This window comes from Hermetia illucens, chromosome 4, assembly GCF_905115235.1.
Source record: "Hermetia illucens chromosome 4, iHerIll2.2.curated.20191125, whole genome shotgun sequence".
Taxonomy (NCBI): Eukaryota; Metazoa; Arthropoda; class Insecta; order Diptera; family Stratiomyidae; genus Hermetia; species Hermetia illucens.
This window is the reverse complement of record NC_051852.1, coordinates 157,233,273-157,250,405: the sequence shown is the minus strand read 5'-3', so window position 1 is coordinate 157,250,405 and position 17,133 is coordinate 157,233,273. Positions and strand designations below refer to the sequence as shown.

Sequence of the window (17,133 nt, the reverse complement as noted above, 5' to 3'; positions counted from 1 at the left end):
TTTATTTTGAATGAGACGAAGGGTTAAGAAGTGAAGCCTTACTTTGTTCATCAATATAATTATTGTTTACCACCTCGGTTATAGAGCTAAATCAATGTTAACATTTAAAATAACTCTAAAAAATGCCAAAGGGTAGTGTACGTCGCAGAACGATAAGGGGATTGGTACCTCCGATGGAGCCTGCTGAACCAACACCAATAGCCACATCACCAAACCCTATATCCACTTCCACGCGGTGACCGCTTGGAGGTCTTTCTTAATGAGAAGCTGTACACTTAGAAGGATGAAAACGAATCTCCCCCGCCTTAAAACCAGCTGGTCCTCCGGGTTGGGGGTTAAGTGGGGCTGAAACCTTATACGAAAAACAACCCATTACAAAGCCACAAAAGGACCCTCGGACTGGACTGACTACACAACGACGAAACCGGCAAAGTAAACGGAATCACGATTTGCGCATTTTCTCATGGAACGTGAGCTTCCTTTGCAGAGATGGAGGTGCCGAGCAATAGTCAATATCCTGTCTCAATATAGGACTGATTTAACAGTGCAGAATGAGTGAAAGATACCTTTTACGAGGCAGTAGAACGAACCCTCGAAGCCTGTTTCAGGTATGATATCAGAATCATACCTGGGGATTTTGACAGCCAAGTAGGGAAGAAGCCCGTGTTCAAACGATACGTTGGCTCCCATAGCTTATGTAGAAATACAAATGTTAACGGACTGCGGATTATTCAATTAGCAGTGTCACACGAAATACTTGTTTGAAGTACCTGGTTCACACGTCAAAATATATAGGGGGGTCAATGTAGACTCGGACCACTATCTCGTTGGCAAGTTGCTTAGGGCTCGAATAACAATACCACCTACAGTCCCCTCTGACAATCAGGTGAGAGTGAATACTGAAGCCATCCATAACATAGCCCTCGGTGACACCTGTTGGGGGAAAAGGATTATAACCGCAGTCAAAAGAGATCTTGGAGATGAAGCATCTGCAAAAATTCTTCACAATCACCTGAAAAACGTTATCATAAATTTGCCCAAAAAAGTACTCGGCCCCAGCCGAAAAAGAGTCGGAACGGCTGGTTTGATGATGAATGTAAGCTAGCAACGGAATGAAAGAATCATACCGAGTAATGTTGCATTCTCAAAGAACGCGGGCATGCGCAGAGCCTCATCACGAACTCCGTCGAGCGGAGAAGCGACTTCACAGACGGAAAAAGGAAATCTGGGAGAACCAACCAGACTGTGAACTAGAAAAGTACAGGGAGCAACTGCACCAGGTACGGAAGTTTTACCACCAAGTTAGCAGGATGAAGCCAAAGAGACAAAGAGAGCGATAGACAACTAGAACATCGACGAGTTGGAGGTTCTGCCAACTGAAAACTACATAGAAATGCTACCACCACCATGTATTGAAGAAATAGTCCGTGCAATTCGTCGGCTTAAAATCCATAAGTTGCCAGAGGCCGATGGAATTACAACCGAATTGGTTAAATATCAATGGCTGACGGCTGGCAAAGAAAAATTGTCTGTCTTATACATAAAAAGGGAAATATCACACAGGCAGTAGTTGTGGAGTTACGTTACTGAATGCCATCTACAAGATATTCTCCGCTATCTTGCTGGGTCGGATGGCCCCATATCCCCAAAATATTAATGGCACATGTCAAAGGCGCTGGAAACAAATCAGCAACAGATAAGGTTTTCGCTCTGGGGTGTTAGATTGTTGGAATTTAGACATCAGTTACGCTATCTTTTCATTGATTTTAAGGCCACCTATGATAGCATAGCCAGGGTAAAACGGTGCACGGCCAAGAGAGAATTCGGTATCCCGACCAAATTGACAAGACTGGCTAGACTGGCCCTGACCAATGTGCGAGGCCCGATAAAAGCAGCAGGATCACTCTAAATACCATTCAATATCAATAACGGTCTAAGACAAGGGGATGCCCTATCACGCGTTGTCTTTAACCTGGTTCTGGAAAAAGTGATCCGTGATGCTGAGGTAAATGTGAGAGACACTATCCTCTTTGAGTCCACCCAACTATTGGTCTATGCTGATGATATCGATATCATGGAAGAACGACCCGAGACATATAAACTGCCTTCATCCAGATGGAGTAGGCGGTGATTGGCGCGAGATCTTGTACTGCACATCAATGGAGAAAAGACAAAATATATGTTGGCAACATCAGCACCAAAAACGAACCACCCAACGACATCAAACCGCAATTGAGAAAAACATAAGACGATTTTCAAAGATTTTATCGTACGAGGAATATATGTCAATACATTCGGAAACTCGGGAAATAAGAAGTCTTTCTAGGCATATAACGCACTGAAGCTGCATCCCGAAACTTATCGGTATGGTTGAAGTGGAACGGATTTACACTCCTTCCTTCTCCACTGTTCTGCACCATGTGATTCTGGGGCGACCCTATCGTTGGCCACTCTGATAAAGTGAGTTAAATTCCAAGATATAGCCAGCAAAAAATTTGTGGTCTTATCATCTTGCGCCCTCTAATCAACATACCTTCCGAAAGCAGGCACGTATGCTGACTTAGATCAACACCCGAGATTTTCTCCGGCATGGGCGTACCCCATGACATGGCGGAGACGAATGCTAACGAAAGATTGCAGTTTTTGAATGATAGTGGCGGTTATTTCCCATGTGCTGCTCTCATATAAGAGCAGGTGAGAACATTAGTTCAGAACAAATTCAACTCGATTTTGGTGTTGACGTATCTGCATTTCCATAATTTAAACAAAACGATAAATCGATTAAAGCCTTTAGTGCGTACGATGACATCAATCTCGGTGATCCCTTTGGTAGAAACAACGGTACCAAGCCATACACATTTTCGATGTTCAGCCTGTTGATACAGATAAGAAAAGTGCAATGGACAGTCAGGGGCAGAACCTTGGTTTTGTTGATGTTTATCTTCAGTCAGACACTACTTTCGTCTCTTTCTAAATCCAGAGTTATTTAGCTAAAAGGCCATGAGTGGATGAGAGAGCAGACAAATGCCATCTGCGTAGTTGAGGTGTTTGAAAAAGATATCATAGTCTATTCAAGTTCTCCGCTTCCTCCAGACAGGGAAGCATAAAAAACGTCACCGACAATAACAAAAGATAATATGGGTGACAAGATGCAACTCTGGCGTATTCAGCGATGCACCTCAAATTCCTCTGAGAGTTTATCTCGATATTTTACGTGACATTTTGTGCCGCCGTATGCTACTCTAATAATAGCTTCTAGTTTCTCCGGAATGCCTTTCTTATGTAAAACACATCAGATACACTCCCTGTTCATGCGATGTAGAGCAGGTGAAGCGAAGATTTAAGCTCCGCGCACTGTTCTAAACTGAACCGTAGGGTGCGGAAAACAGCCTACCTCTGTCGATTAAGTTTTCCTTGAAGTATAGTAGGATTATTTTAGCTATTATTTTTGCGAGGGTAGAAAGTACGCATATACCCCTCCAATAGACTTTCCACCTTATTTTCACTAATGACGGGAATAACTTCTATAGTGCAATCTAACAAAATTCTCAAGGCCGGTTTTTGAAAAATAAAACTGTGTGTTACCAACTTTCAGTATTTGAAATTTCAACCGAATTCAAAAAGGCTAAAAAGCCCACGCCATTTTACGTGACACTTTCACAACTTGAGCCAAGAAACGTCAGTAGCCCGGCAGCTGGCAATGCCTTATAAAAATATAAATCTGTCAAAATTAATTTCTAGCGTGAAATGCCAAGGAGGGCGATGAAATATTGTTTCGTGCGTTCCTGCACAAATAACTCCACAAAAATCCCGCAGAAAGCTGTTTTGCCTGTTCCGAAATGAGATTTCGGAAGAAGTGGATTGCCATCGTCCGACGGAATTCAGTTTCTTTGGAGTCAGGTTTAAATTGCGAGGATCATTTCAATGAGGGTTACCTTTTTTAAGGTTTTGTGTGAAACAAAACCTTATTAGAATCGATTCGATGTCTGTCTGTCCGTCTGTCTGTCTGTCTGTCTGTCTGTCCGTCTGTCTGTCTGTCTGTCTGTCTGTCACAGCCGATTTATTCGGAAACGGCTGAACCGATTGTCACGAAAATTAGTAGGAGTATGTGATCTGCCGTTCCCTTTACATGCAGCAACTGACGCCATTTTGCGTTAAGTTTAAGGGGGGGCTCCCCATACATGTAAAAGGAGGGTGCAAAATTTTTTTTCATAAAATGTGGCCATGTGGGGTATCAAAGGTCTCAATTAGTACTTTTCGAAACTGGTTCAATATTTGATATTGGGTGAAACATAGGGGAGTGGGGGCTCAAAATATGACCATCAAAAAGTGTAACAGGTCTCGTTCTCAGAACCTACCCAACCGAAAAATCTGAAAAAAATCTCAGTGGTGCATCTCTACGAAATCTAGGCCTCAAAATATATCGGGCTCCGATATCTGTACAAATAAAGTTAATAATAGTATATTTCCACATTTTAGAAATTTACCCGGCACCCCCCTTATGTTTATCCCAGGAGCACAAAATTTGGCATAGGTGTAATGAAGAACATAATGCACAATTTGGTCAAGTTTGAAGAGAATCCAACTATTACTAACAAAGTTATAGAGGGTAAAACTTTATAATTTTTTGTGAATTTCGTGCACTCTACATCCTGCATGACGTCATCATCACATATCAATTCGTCCATACCACAACGAAGTAAGTTCCTATAAATTGGGTGGAAAAGAATTATTTTGTTTTAGTTCTTTAATCATTTGTATATAAATATCAATTATTCCAACGAGACATGTGTGTATGTAGGTATATAGTATATGCGTGCTAATGAACTTTGCGGGTAGTGCCTAATTCAAATAGATATAAGAAGTAAATCGGAAATATGGGTACGATCAATTTATATACGTGCATATATGTGTACAGTATTCGAAAATAGGCAGTTTGTTTGTTTAGGGTGAGCGTAATATCTACGGCTGTAATATGTACGTATGTCTCGTAGTTTTGTAGCTGTATAGGGGTAGAAAAAAGTGCGTTGAAATTTCTTAGAAAAGATGAACACAAAACCTTTATACCCGAAGCACGAGCTTCCGGTATTCCGACTTGTTAAACTTTAACTTCAATCTTAATTGAAGATATACGATTGTGTCACTATTATTCAAATTCAAATCAAGTCACAAGGGAAGAGATACCGCAGTATATTCTTCCGGCCTAGTGCAAAAAAACTTTTTTGCGGCCTATGAATTTTTCAGAAAGGTACGTTTTGTCGCCGCCCAAGCAAAGATACATAAGGGTAAAGAAATAAGACAAATAATAGAAGAAGATACTGTCCAAACGAACGAACGTATTGAAGAATTTTTCGTTGAATCTACCCCCTAAAGAACAGTGATTTGCAAATGGTTCAGCAACTTTAAACCTAGTAATATATAAACCAGTAATGCCGAGCGTTTGGGATGACCGACATAGGTTACAACTTCAGAAAACAACAACGAAATCCACCGGATCGTTACAGAGGAAGCTCGCTAACAATCGATACCAATATCGGAAAGGATTATCTCCCATTTCTGTACAAGATGAATGGTATTTACCAGAAAAAAACCCAGTCTTAATTTCATCGGAAATTTGGGCACTACTAAAGGAGGCTCAGGGAACCGGTGTCCTTAATTAAACAGCTATGAAATGAGTGGGATCAAATTGGTTTCGACCACATTATTAAAAGTTGTGATAGGTTTCCAAGGCGGTGAATTATATATTAATGCCTAAGGACTAATGAAAAAATGCAAACTAATTCAATAATTTTTACATTTTGGTAAATATTAAAAAAACACATGATACGTTACTTTTTGTTCACTCTGTACATATCTACATAGAAGGTCCTTTGGTCCTTTTATTATTGGAAATCGGGTGTTTTCACTGACCACTACCTCTATACACGAAGGAGCACCGAACATAAAAAAATATTATATTTCCCGATTTTATCTTGGCCAATAACTCTCTCAACATGGGTCATTGGGACCACCTAAAATCAAAAGTTCGGAATTCTTCGGATCCTACCCTAAGCGTTGTGGAGAGTAACCTTACAAATATACAGGAAAATGATGATGTAATGAAGGAGATCATAGATAGATGCATTAAAATTGTGCCAGGGCAGCTATTGAGTCAAAGCGTGGCCATGTCAAATCCTATATTAAGGAACAAACTTTTACATAAAGAAAGAAAGACTGACGATTTCGTCCAAGATAGAGTTAGTTTATCAGATGCTGCCTCACCTCTATCCTGGGAGCAGCGTGAACGAAAGTGGCAACAGGTGGAAAGCGCTTCTTTATATAACCCCCAAAGTTCGATTTTTGTTTAGGATATCAGGGTGCTATGACCAAAACGAGGGGCCGTGGACCAAAAAAAAGTGGCAGTAAGCTGGTCTCCATTTGGTCCGGTCCAACATCAAATTGATGTGGACTTAGGATCCCTCGTATCCCAAACAAAATCGAGTCTAGACAATCTTATCGTACAGAGGATATGCTTCAATTCATTCAGAAACTGGATGAATAAGGAGTTTCCCTAAGCTTAATTGGGTATTGAAGAAAAAAAACGTTGAAACTGCATCTTTGAGATTACGGGTATTATTGAAATTAGACGGATTTACACTTCTTCTCTACTGTCCGCGCCATGTGATTCTAGGCCGACCCACTCGTTAGCTACTCTGATAACGAAAGCTCCCTTGTAGGTTGACCTTTTCTCAAAGTGTGACCTACCCAGTGCCCCTCCCGCCCCCTAATTAACACGTTTACCGGTAGACAGACTCGTACACTAGCTTAGGTCATCACTCCAAGTTTTCCCAGGTCTGAGCACAGCGATGACACGGCGGAGTCAGGTGATAACATCGGATTGGAGTTTCTGAGTGACAGTGCAACAACATTCCATGTGTTACTCCCATATAATAGCACGGAGAGAACATTTGCTCGGAACAAACTCAATTTGATGTTGGTGTTGAGACATCAGCATTTCCATATTTAAGGCAAAACGATAAATGAGGTTCTAAGACTTTTAATGCGTAGGATGACATCAACCTCGGTGCTGCCACCACCAAACCAGTTGAGGTGTTTGAGGAAAGATGTTATAGTTCTGGGGACAAGGCAGCGTAATGAAAGTCATTGATAACACGAAGAATTAATATCGGTGACAAGATGCAACTCGACGAACTCCGCTTTCGGCCTCAAATTCCTCTGAGATTTTACCTCGATACTGTACGTGACATTTTTCACCGCTGTATGTTGTTCTGATAATAGTAATTAGTTTCTACAGAATGTTCATCCTGCATAAAGCACGCTAAGTACACTCTCTGTTTATGCAATGAGGAGCTTCTGAAACGAAGAGCTAAATGTCGCGCCCCGTTCCAAAAAGCTGATTTGGTCAAAGTTGGAGGATCTATAACGAAAACCAGCTGATCTCTGTCGATGAAACTTTTGAGATGTTTTGATGCGTTCCAGAATTATTTTAGGTATATTTTTGCGACGGCAGTAAGCACCCTGATACTCCTTCAAATGTCGTTTTCAAGACGGGTGCCCTTCTTAGCAATCTTAAGGACCAGCCCCTTCTTCCACTCATTGAGAAAGATCTTCACAGGATTTCCGCATGCGCGGAAGAATCAGCTGTGCCGAGACAGCCGGAGCTATGGCAATGGCCTTACCCCTTTTGAGCGCATTGATGGCCGAGATGATTTTCCTTTGTGTAGAGGAGCTTTTACTAACTCACAAATTTTGCTTTCTTGAAAATAATTGCACAATTCAAAAGGTGTACAGATTCACGAATCTATGCAAAGTGCCTAGAAGCCTGCCAGGAAAAATCTTTAAGATCCTAAAATCTTATGAATCCGTATGTCTATTAAGAGTAAAATACGAAGAAGCATATTCTGAATTAGAAATTCACGGTATGCTTCCTATCCTAAAAAAGTATTTAATTCTTCCATTTTTTAGGATGGGAAACAGCCCCAGGTACAGCCAGATGTGCTGGCTATTAACAAGGAACTACCAGCGCACCGTTGACAGCAAGCTACTCATTTTCAAGCAAATCCTGAAAGCCATAAGAATGAACAGCATACAGGCCTAGGGCTGTCAAGGAAAGTAACTTCAAAGTTGTTCGATATTTCTATAGTAGACGCTTCCTGGTACATTCGAAATAAGGAACTGCACAACGAGCTGCGGCCGCAGATGATTCGTGAATCATCAAAAAGCATGAAATTAAGACAGTTAACGATTACGTTCGCAAGAGAATAAAGAAGGCCCAGAAATTTACAGATGGCGGAAGTATGACAACACGACTAAAATTAGTAAAGCCCAATGACTGACGAACCTAAAGGATACATTTTGTTTGGACTTAAACTTTTGAGGAATAGGAACTCCCATAGCAATGTCAATCAAGGTATTGAGGTTGACCACAAATGCCAAACTGAAATATCTAAGAGAAGATGCTGGTTGGCAATATTTCAGACTTAGCTTGACGAGAGGTGGTTTTAATGAACAAAAATCAACCCACACTTTTAGCGTACCTGAACCCTGAGGTTAGTGTTTTGAAGATTTTCATCTCGAAAAAATTTGGAAACGATTGTTAACGAATCATTATTTAAACCCATATTTCTTTGTCAATAATTTAGAAGTTAAAGTACTGATGAAAGTAAGTAGCCCTTAAAATGTGTAAAGTTCGCCTCTTTTTTTGAAGATGAATTACTAATTGAACTGTTTACAACACAAAATCGGAAAAATAGATGAGTGGGAATGGATTCGAAGACAATAAGGCCAATGCAGCGACCTAAACAAGGGCTTAAAATAATGGTCAGAAACGGTTATATGGTAAATACTTGCCTATCATGACTGATAAAAATTGTACAGGTAATGTCGAATAGTACCAAAATAAAACATTACCAAACTACGGGAAATTCTCCAACAACCGGTTCCAATATCGAAAATTTGTATGCAAGATGGAGTAACACCTCAACAGGTTGATGTTTTTTATTATTTCAAATAATTAATCGCTGGAAACACAGCATAATTAAACTGAGATATTGAAAACCTTTTCGAAATTGACAAAGAGCATATTAAGCTTTCAAAATGTACTTTAATACGTTACCGAGTAATTTCAGTAATTATCTTAAACCAAAACAAATAAGTATCTGCACGCTAAATATTGGCACCCTAACTGGAAAGACCGAGGAACTGGCAAGAACCCTTCCAAAAAAGCGCATTGATATCTGCGCTCTGCAAGAAGCCTAATGGTCTGGTGCAAAAGCTGCGACTCAGAACGCGAACGCGGTAAAAATGGCTATAAACTTCTCTTAATAGGGTGTTGGCATTGCCATCTCAGAGGGTTTCCCTGATTCCATTAAAGAAGTCGAACGATTTGTTGATTGGGTGAAGCTCACCATTATATCAGCTGATCGCACTATTCCACAGACAAGTCGATCTGGTGCCGTGGAAGATACCTGCTGGCTTCTCGATGAAAAGACTTGTAACGTGCCTGCTGACGAATATATTATAATTGCCGGGGACATTAATGCTCATGTGGATGAAAAGGCGGCAAGGCGGACGGTAACAGGTGCCATGGGGGAAAAGGGTTTGGCGCACGTAATGAGGGTGGCGAGTGTATAATCTATTTTGCGGACACCAGTGACCTTGTACTGATGAGTTCCCTTTGAAACCATCGCATCTCAACATCGGCCATTGATTGCCGTCCTACGAATTAAACCACCAATAAAACAGCGTGAGGAACGCGCTGGCCCGTCGCGCATTAAATGGTTTCGATTTCGTGAGAAGATAGAAGAAATGATTACGAATCTGGAAGGATCGTGGGACCAAATGAAAGACACGATCCACAAAGCGGCCTCTACAACTCTCGGGGTCACCAAGCCGGGTAAGCGGTACATCAACCAAGATACTTGGAATGACGATATTGAAATGAGGGTCCGTGAAAACAAAAGTCTCTACCACAAGTTTCTCCGCGATAAAACGCTTGCCAATTGGCAAATTTATAAGAATGCCAACCGGCAAGCAAAGAAAGCGATCGCTGTCACCCGAGCGGTCCATTACAAAGATATATTTACGATAAACTAGACACTCGGCATTACGAAGAGATCTGTATCATCATCATCATCAACGGGGCAACAACCGGTATCCGGTCTAGGCCTGCCTTAATAAGGACCTTCAGACATCACGGTTTTGCGCCGAGGTCCACCAATTCGATATCCCTAAAAGCTGTCTGGCGTCCTGACCTACGCCATCGTTCCATCTTAGGCAGGGTCTGCCTCGTCTTCTTTTTCTACCATAGATATTGCCCTTATAGACCTTCCGGGTGGGATCATCCTCATCCATATGGATTAAGTGACCCGCCCACCGTAACCTATTGAGCCGGATTTTATCCACAACCGAACGGTCGTTGTATCGCTCATAGATTTCGTCATTGTGTAGGCTACGGAATCGTCCATCCTCATGTAGGGGGCCAAAAATTCTTCGGAAGATTCTTCTCTCCAATGCGACCAAGAGTTCGCAATTTTTCTTGCTAAGAACCCAAATTTCCGAGGAATACATGAGGACTGGCAAGATAATAGTCTTGTACAGTAAGAGCTTTGACCCTATGGTGAGACGTTTCGAGCGGAACAGTCTTTGTAAGCTGAAACCTTACCAAAAGTCGACACGAACGCATACGGGATATCGAACACTTCTGTTGCATTTACAACAAGAACCTTACCAACCGTCGAGTCGCGACGGATAGATGGCGAGAATATTTCGAGCAGATTTCAACTGAAGAATTCGTTTATCCTCCACTTCTAGAATTATTGCCGAAATTTGGAACATTCTGCCAGTCAGCGCAACTGAAGTCGAGGAGGCAACAAAACGAATGAAATCGGGGAAAGTCGCAGGACCTGACGATATCGCATCTGAGCTCTGCAAAGCGAAGAGCTAGGACTACTATGGCTCAGTAAATTCTTTAATTTGGTTATTCAGAGAGGTGGTACACCATCTGACTGGCCAGAAATTGTCACATTTCTAATATGAAAAAAGATAGGTAGTCCACCAGAATTACCGTCCGATCCGGTTACTTTCCCATACCATGAAGATTTTTGAACGCATTCTTGACAACCGTATTCGTGACATCGTTGAAATAACCGCGAATCAAGGCGGATTTTTCTAGAACTGCGGAATTACTGACACAATACATGCTGGGGGGTTACTCATGAAGAAATACCGTGAGAAGCATCGTCCTCTTCACATTGTATTTCTGGATCTAGAGAAAGTGCTTTACTATGTGTCATTGGGTATGCACTTAGTGCCAGAAGAACTCGTGCGTTGGGTTCAATTGCTCTACCACGATCCAAAAAGTAAAGTTCGAAGTATGGGGGGTGTATCAAAACCGCTCCGTGTCTCTGTTGGTATTCATCAAGGAAGTGCCCTCTCACCACTCCTCTTTGTCCTTGTTATGGACACCGTCACACGGGATATCCAACGTCCAGCGCCCTACACACTGCTTTATGCAAATGATGTTTTCTTAGCATCTGATAGCAAAAATGATCTCGAGCAACTTGTCCAAAAATTGAATGATCGCCTCATGCAACACGGTCTCAGATTGAATCTGAATAAAATTGAATTTTTGGTGACCGATCCTCATGAAACAGGCACAATCACTATCAACGGCAGTTACTTGCCCATAACTGAGCGATTTAAATATATCGGGTCAACGCTATCAGCCAATGGAGTACTTCGTTATGAAATTGCTTCACGCATTAACACAACTTGGATGAAGTGGCGTTCCACAACTGATGTTCTTTGTGGTCGACGTATCAGCGAACGTCTCAAATCTAAAATTTCTCGCAATGTCGTCCGTCCTGCCGCCCTCTATGGTTCTGAGTGTTGACCAACTATAGAAGACAATGAACGGCGTCTTGCGGTAATGGAGACGAATATTTCGCGTTGGACTATTGGTGTAGCTTCAATCGATATAGAGTTGATGGTGTGGTCATGTAATTCGCAATACCGAAAATTCACTTGCCAAGATTAGACTGAACGTCGATGGCAAATTACCAAAAGGATAGCCGATACAGCGGTACTTTGATCCGCTTGATAGGGTTTTTGGCCAAATGGGAAAATTGATCACGACGAGCCGACCCCGCTTTTGAAAGGGATAAAAGCTGAAGAAAAAGAAGAGGGAGAATTGTTAAAATTGGTTATCATCTTCGGGACTTTGATGATCGCTCCCTTTTTCCACTCATATTCCCCGGATTACGGATGAGCGGAAGAAACAACTCTGCATACAAAGCCAGAGCTACCATAAACAATTTCACGGATAGACCGTCAAGCCCAGCGGCCTTGTTTCTTGGGAGTCCATTTCCGTATATTGCAGTGACTAGCCACTTCATTAACAAGAGTTAGGGCTTCACCAGTTATTATGCTTGCTTTTTCTTCTTCCACCTCTTAAGCTGCTTTTCTTCAGAGTTAACCTTTGACGTTGAAGTCTGCCGTCATGAAAAAAATCCTTAGAGAACCACCGGGAGATTTGACACAAGTTTTTTTTTGTAATACGTTTTACGATAGTAAAATCATAGTTATTTGCGGGAAGATCTGCTTCTGGAACTACTAAGATACTACATAGAATTACTTTAACCCAGCAAAAGCAACAGTGATATGGAAATCGAAAAGAAGTATCTCTGTGAATGTATAAAGGGGGAGTCTGGTACTACCGGAAAAATTTAAATATCTGCAGATATTATAGTAAAAATGCATCAACCAATGATTTCCAACTGGAGGAACTCCGACGGAACTAACTCAATGTTCTCAGTGTGTTTGCAGGTCTGGGTCAAAATATATATGGCCAGAGAGAACTCTTTTATTCCAGCTTATTCTGTAAAAACAACGTATCTGTGGTCCTTTTCTAAATATTTTTTTTTTATAAATTTTAGTAAGAAGAGCTAGGTTTTTTTATTATTTATAGATACAATTGACATTTATAATTATCGTATTAACTTACCAATATTATCCTTGTTCCAGCTGTAGGCCAAACTGGTATGGATTGATGTGAGTAAATCCCACCTCCCTTGAATTCTCAGTTATCTGTTTTTCTAATATTATTAGCACCAAATTATCCAATTTTCACACAAAACGGTTTAATCAACTTTTTTTCGTATTAATTGTTACGATCAAGGCAAATCTAAACATTCACAAATTTCCACAAAATTCGCCCCACATTATTTTCCTTCAGATAATTTTCCAATGAAAACAATTTTCCTTCCGCTCTGCAAAGGACAAAAACAAATCTTTGAAGTTCTCACACTTTCCTTTCTGACTATTCACATTTTTACACATTTAGGATGCTCCTCGTACTTGTCCTTTTTATACCGTTCTCGTATTTTGCCTTTTTCCTTGCAAGCTTTCACCGTTTTCACATCAAAACACCCGGAAATGGGATCATCTATGGAATGTTGGCGAGGGGGTCTGACACCACATCCACTCCACAACGTCAAGGTCGCACGAGATGTCTTAAACAAAAACAGAAAAGCACAACAAAAAAAAATTCCTTGTCTCAGACGCAGCACGTGATAGTGATGCTTCCTGTGTTTGAGGAGCTCCTTCTGTTGCTGGCACTGTCGCAAATGTTGCTGAAGGTTCTGCCGAGAATGGTGTTGTTGTTGCTGCTGCTGCTGGTGAAGCTATCGCGGCTGGCGTAGCTGTGAAAAGTTAAAAGCCAGCGATGTCGTTGCCTCAGACAGCAGCACGCCGAGCGGAGCACAGGTGGGTCACACACTTCCACAGGTAACACGTCGTCGTCATCGTTATCGGAATCAACGTAGTCACGTGTGTTCAGTGCTAGTAACATCTCGCATCTGCTGTCGGCATCATAACTCGAAGCTTTTCATTCATGAAAAAATGCTGACCATCTCAAAGAAAAAAGCGGAAAACTTTTCGTCTTATTGGCGTTGAGTGCGGCACGGAATAGTCTGTCTTGGATGTACTATGCAAGGGTAGCGAACAAGGTGCGATGGTGGAGTGACGGGGGGTGAAACGTAACCGTTCAAGTGTTATGAGCTTTCCCCTTGAGTCAGCCGTTCAAGTAAAAGTGACGACGATTATTAGCCTTGCAGCCACCACTGCCTGGTAGGGCCGACTGCTGCCTCCTAAGTACGTCGTCTGGTGAAAGAGGCGTTCGCATGGAATGGAGTCGAGGAGGCACTTCAGTAAGCCGCAAAAAGACTTACAAACTGCCAGTAGGTGAAGAAAGGCCGTGGGGCGGGGGTCTTCATCCCTCTCGCATAGCACCGAATGCTAAGGAACTTTCTCTGCAACGGCGACGACGACGGTTGGATAATGTGGAGCGAAGGTATAGTCACAGACAATAATAACTTGAACTTATTGCGAAGGTTTGGGCAGGAGGGAATGAGGTTAATCGCCGGTAGGTTTCTAAGGAAGATGTTAATGTGTTCTTTCAAGAAATGTGTGTGAACTCCGTGGCACATTAAAGGTACACAGCAATCGTAAATGCATTGAACTGCGACTAGTTTTGAGTCCCCGGGAGAACTTACTATGGACGACTTTTCAGGCACTAATCAAACCATTTAGCTATGCTTGCATGGCTTAAAATCGAAAAGTTCTGTTGTCCCCAACTTGTATCCATTTCCTGTTTTTCAGCCCTATTTTAGGGTTGCGGGAGTCTCGGACTAGCCACGTGATAGAATCCGTTAAACACAAACACTCACAGATGGGGTTGACAATTTCCGCGCGAATTCAGACGGCCACAAACTGGACCGAACTCAATCATTTGGCGTACACGCTCCACACAACAGTTCGCAATTTGGACCGCCTTTTCCAAGAAGCCAGTGTTGTCATAACAAACCGCTTAAAGACACATCAACCAGCAGCAGTCCTTGTTTGGTTTCGAAGATGCCAGCAATTAAGAGCAATTAAAATTCCCGCTAAATTAGCTCATGCAGAGCAACGACAGTTACTTATTAGGTTGCCAACAAAACGAACTTGGTCTGGAGCGCTAAGACATCAACTCAGGGATAACCGCCCGTCTTCCTTCTCGCGCTACTACTTTGAATAATTCGAACCAATTGACGGAGACAATAGTGTCAGTGATCGACCGTGTTATCATTAATTACACTCCTATTAACATTAATGATAATTAACCCTCGTCGCTACACTACAGTACTGCACAAAAATACCAAGCACAAAGGAGACACACACGCATATGACCAAATAGTGACCGCCTAGATGGCGTCCAGCTTCCACCGACATCCGTTCAATGTGACTTGGCGTCGTAAACTGAATCAAAAAACACGAAGCATGGAATTATTCGTCTTATGACCGGCCGCTGGCGGGGCACGACACCCCATCACCCTCATTTGCAACCCCGTCAACCCCGAAAAAGGTAGCGATGAAACAATAATAATCAAAGGGGACGCAACAACAATAACATCCTTGTTCCTTCCTGCTGTTCCTGTACCCGTTTCTGTAAACTACGAACAAATTAAGTACACACATGCGGCGTGGCGGACAATATCGACGACTATCTCGCTCCCTCGACTGCGCGTAAACTGCAATTACGGCGGCAACGACATTTAAATCGTCTTGTAAGTGCATAAGACGTGGTGCATCACGTCAGCTCGAAAAGGAGTCAAGTAGCGCGAAGATAGAATAACAACAGCAACTTCTAGTTTACATAAATATGATGGCTCCCCCTTGATTTTCTCTCCCGCCAAATGGTAGTCTCCGCGGAGGAGTCCGAGTCGAGAATCAAGTTCTGCTATGTGAAGGAAATCCTGCTCTCGAAAGCTAAACATAGACCCCCCATTCGCGCAGGCAGCACTTCGCTCTCTCCGCACTCGAATTTCGAGCCGAATTCCGCGTTCCTCGCTCGATGCTTGGCCCCAATCCCCCAATCCTAGCCTCTCTAGACAGTAACGAGACATGGTCTCCAGGTGGGGCCCCTTTATGTGTTAAACATAGCACTAGCGGAGGCTCTTGGTCTCAGCTCTCCACCCACACAATTTTCACTTAGCCAAGCGCACACGCTACCCCAACCGGCTCCACTCAGCCCCAATTGCTCCAGAGCTGGTGCTCCTCGAAACCAATACCAACGGAATCGCAAAATTAGCTTGCCAACAATTTTATTGGTGCATGGAAAACGCAACCCAACACCGGAGAGTTGACCTCTCAGGTTTGCTTGTATTTGAAAGTTAGAGCAGATGCGGGGCGGGCATAAATTGCAAGGGGCGAGGGGTTGTCTAATTGCATATAATTAAATGCGCACGTAAGTAATCTCGCGTGCACCAAGATGATGACGCCGACGACTGCATTCTTGGATCATGCCGTCAGGATGCGGGCGGCCGAATTGACTACAAACCCAATACGAACCCTTAACTATTCAAAAGGGTAGATGGTGACTCAGATAAAAGTATCTTTTGTTACAATTTTTACACATTTCTACCTGTCCAGGGTACATCTTGGGCATTACCTGCATTCGATTCTCCTCGAAGACGTGCATTCCTGGCTCACACAATCGCGAGTGCAAAAACAACGCAAATCTTGCCACGGAACTTATGGTGAGGAAAACCCAAATAAGAAAAACCGAAGACGAGGAAAAACAACTTGTTGAAGAGGAACATTTTCTTGTGGGAAGTGGGCCAAGTTTGTGTCGCTCGGGTGGGCTATTGCGGGCTGAGAAAGTCAGCGCTGGCCGGAACTATTTGGAGGAGTTGAATTGTCTCGTTGCAGTGCGTTATGTGCGGGTGCAATGGTGACATAGAGCTGAATAGATTGGGAAATTGAATGCATTTGCTTTCACACAAGTTCTTTTAATACCAAAGGGTCCGATGATAATCAGAAATTAGGGAAGTATTTGTCCTTCCCCTTTTCTAGCTTTTTTAAAAATTTTATACAAAAATTAAGCGAATAAGATTGTGATACTTTCTCTCTTTGAAAAAGATATTATATTTGAGTGGAAAACGGAAGGCTAAGGACACTTTTATGAATTGAAAATCTCCTAAAAATATACTCAAACTTGAATATTTCAAAAGGATTTCTGTTGTGATCCTCAAAAAACTTTGCTATCATAAGTTTGAATCCGAAAACCTGACCTGGAAAATTGTGATCCTCCTTCAC

At 42.2% G+C, this 17,133-nt stretch overlaps 1 protein-coding gene across 4 annotated transcripts in view; it reads right to left on the bottom strand.

The window, feature by feature from the left end:
- The window catches only part of LOC119655574 (POU domain, class 6, transcription factor 2), a 189,092-nt gene extending 173,547 nt beyond the window's left edge, over positions 1-15,545 (bottom strand). For all 4 annotated transcript variants that reach the window (XM_038061502.1, XM_038061505.1, XM_038061504.1 and 1 more), the window contains exon 1: positions 13,004-15,545. The gene's annotated coding sequence lies outside the window, so the exon portion shown is untranslated. The remainder of the gene's footprint in view (positions 1-13,003) is intronic.
- Positions 15,546-17,133: the final 1,588 nt, after the last annotated feature.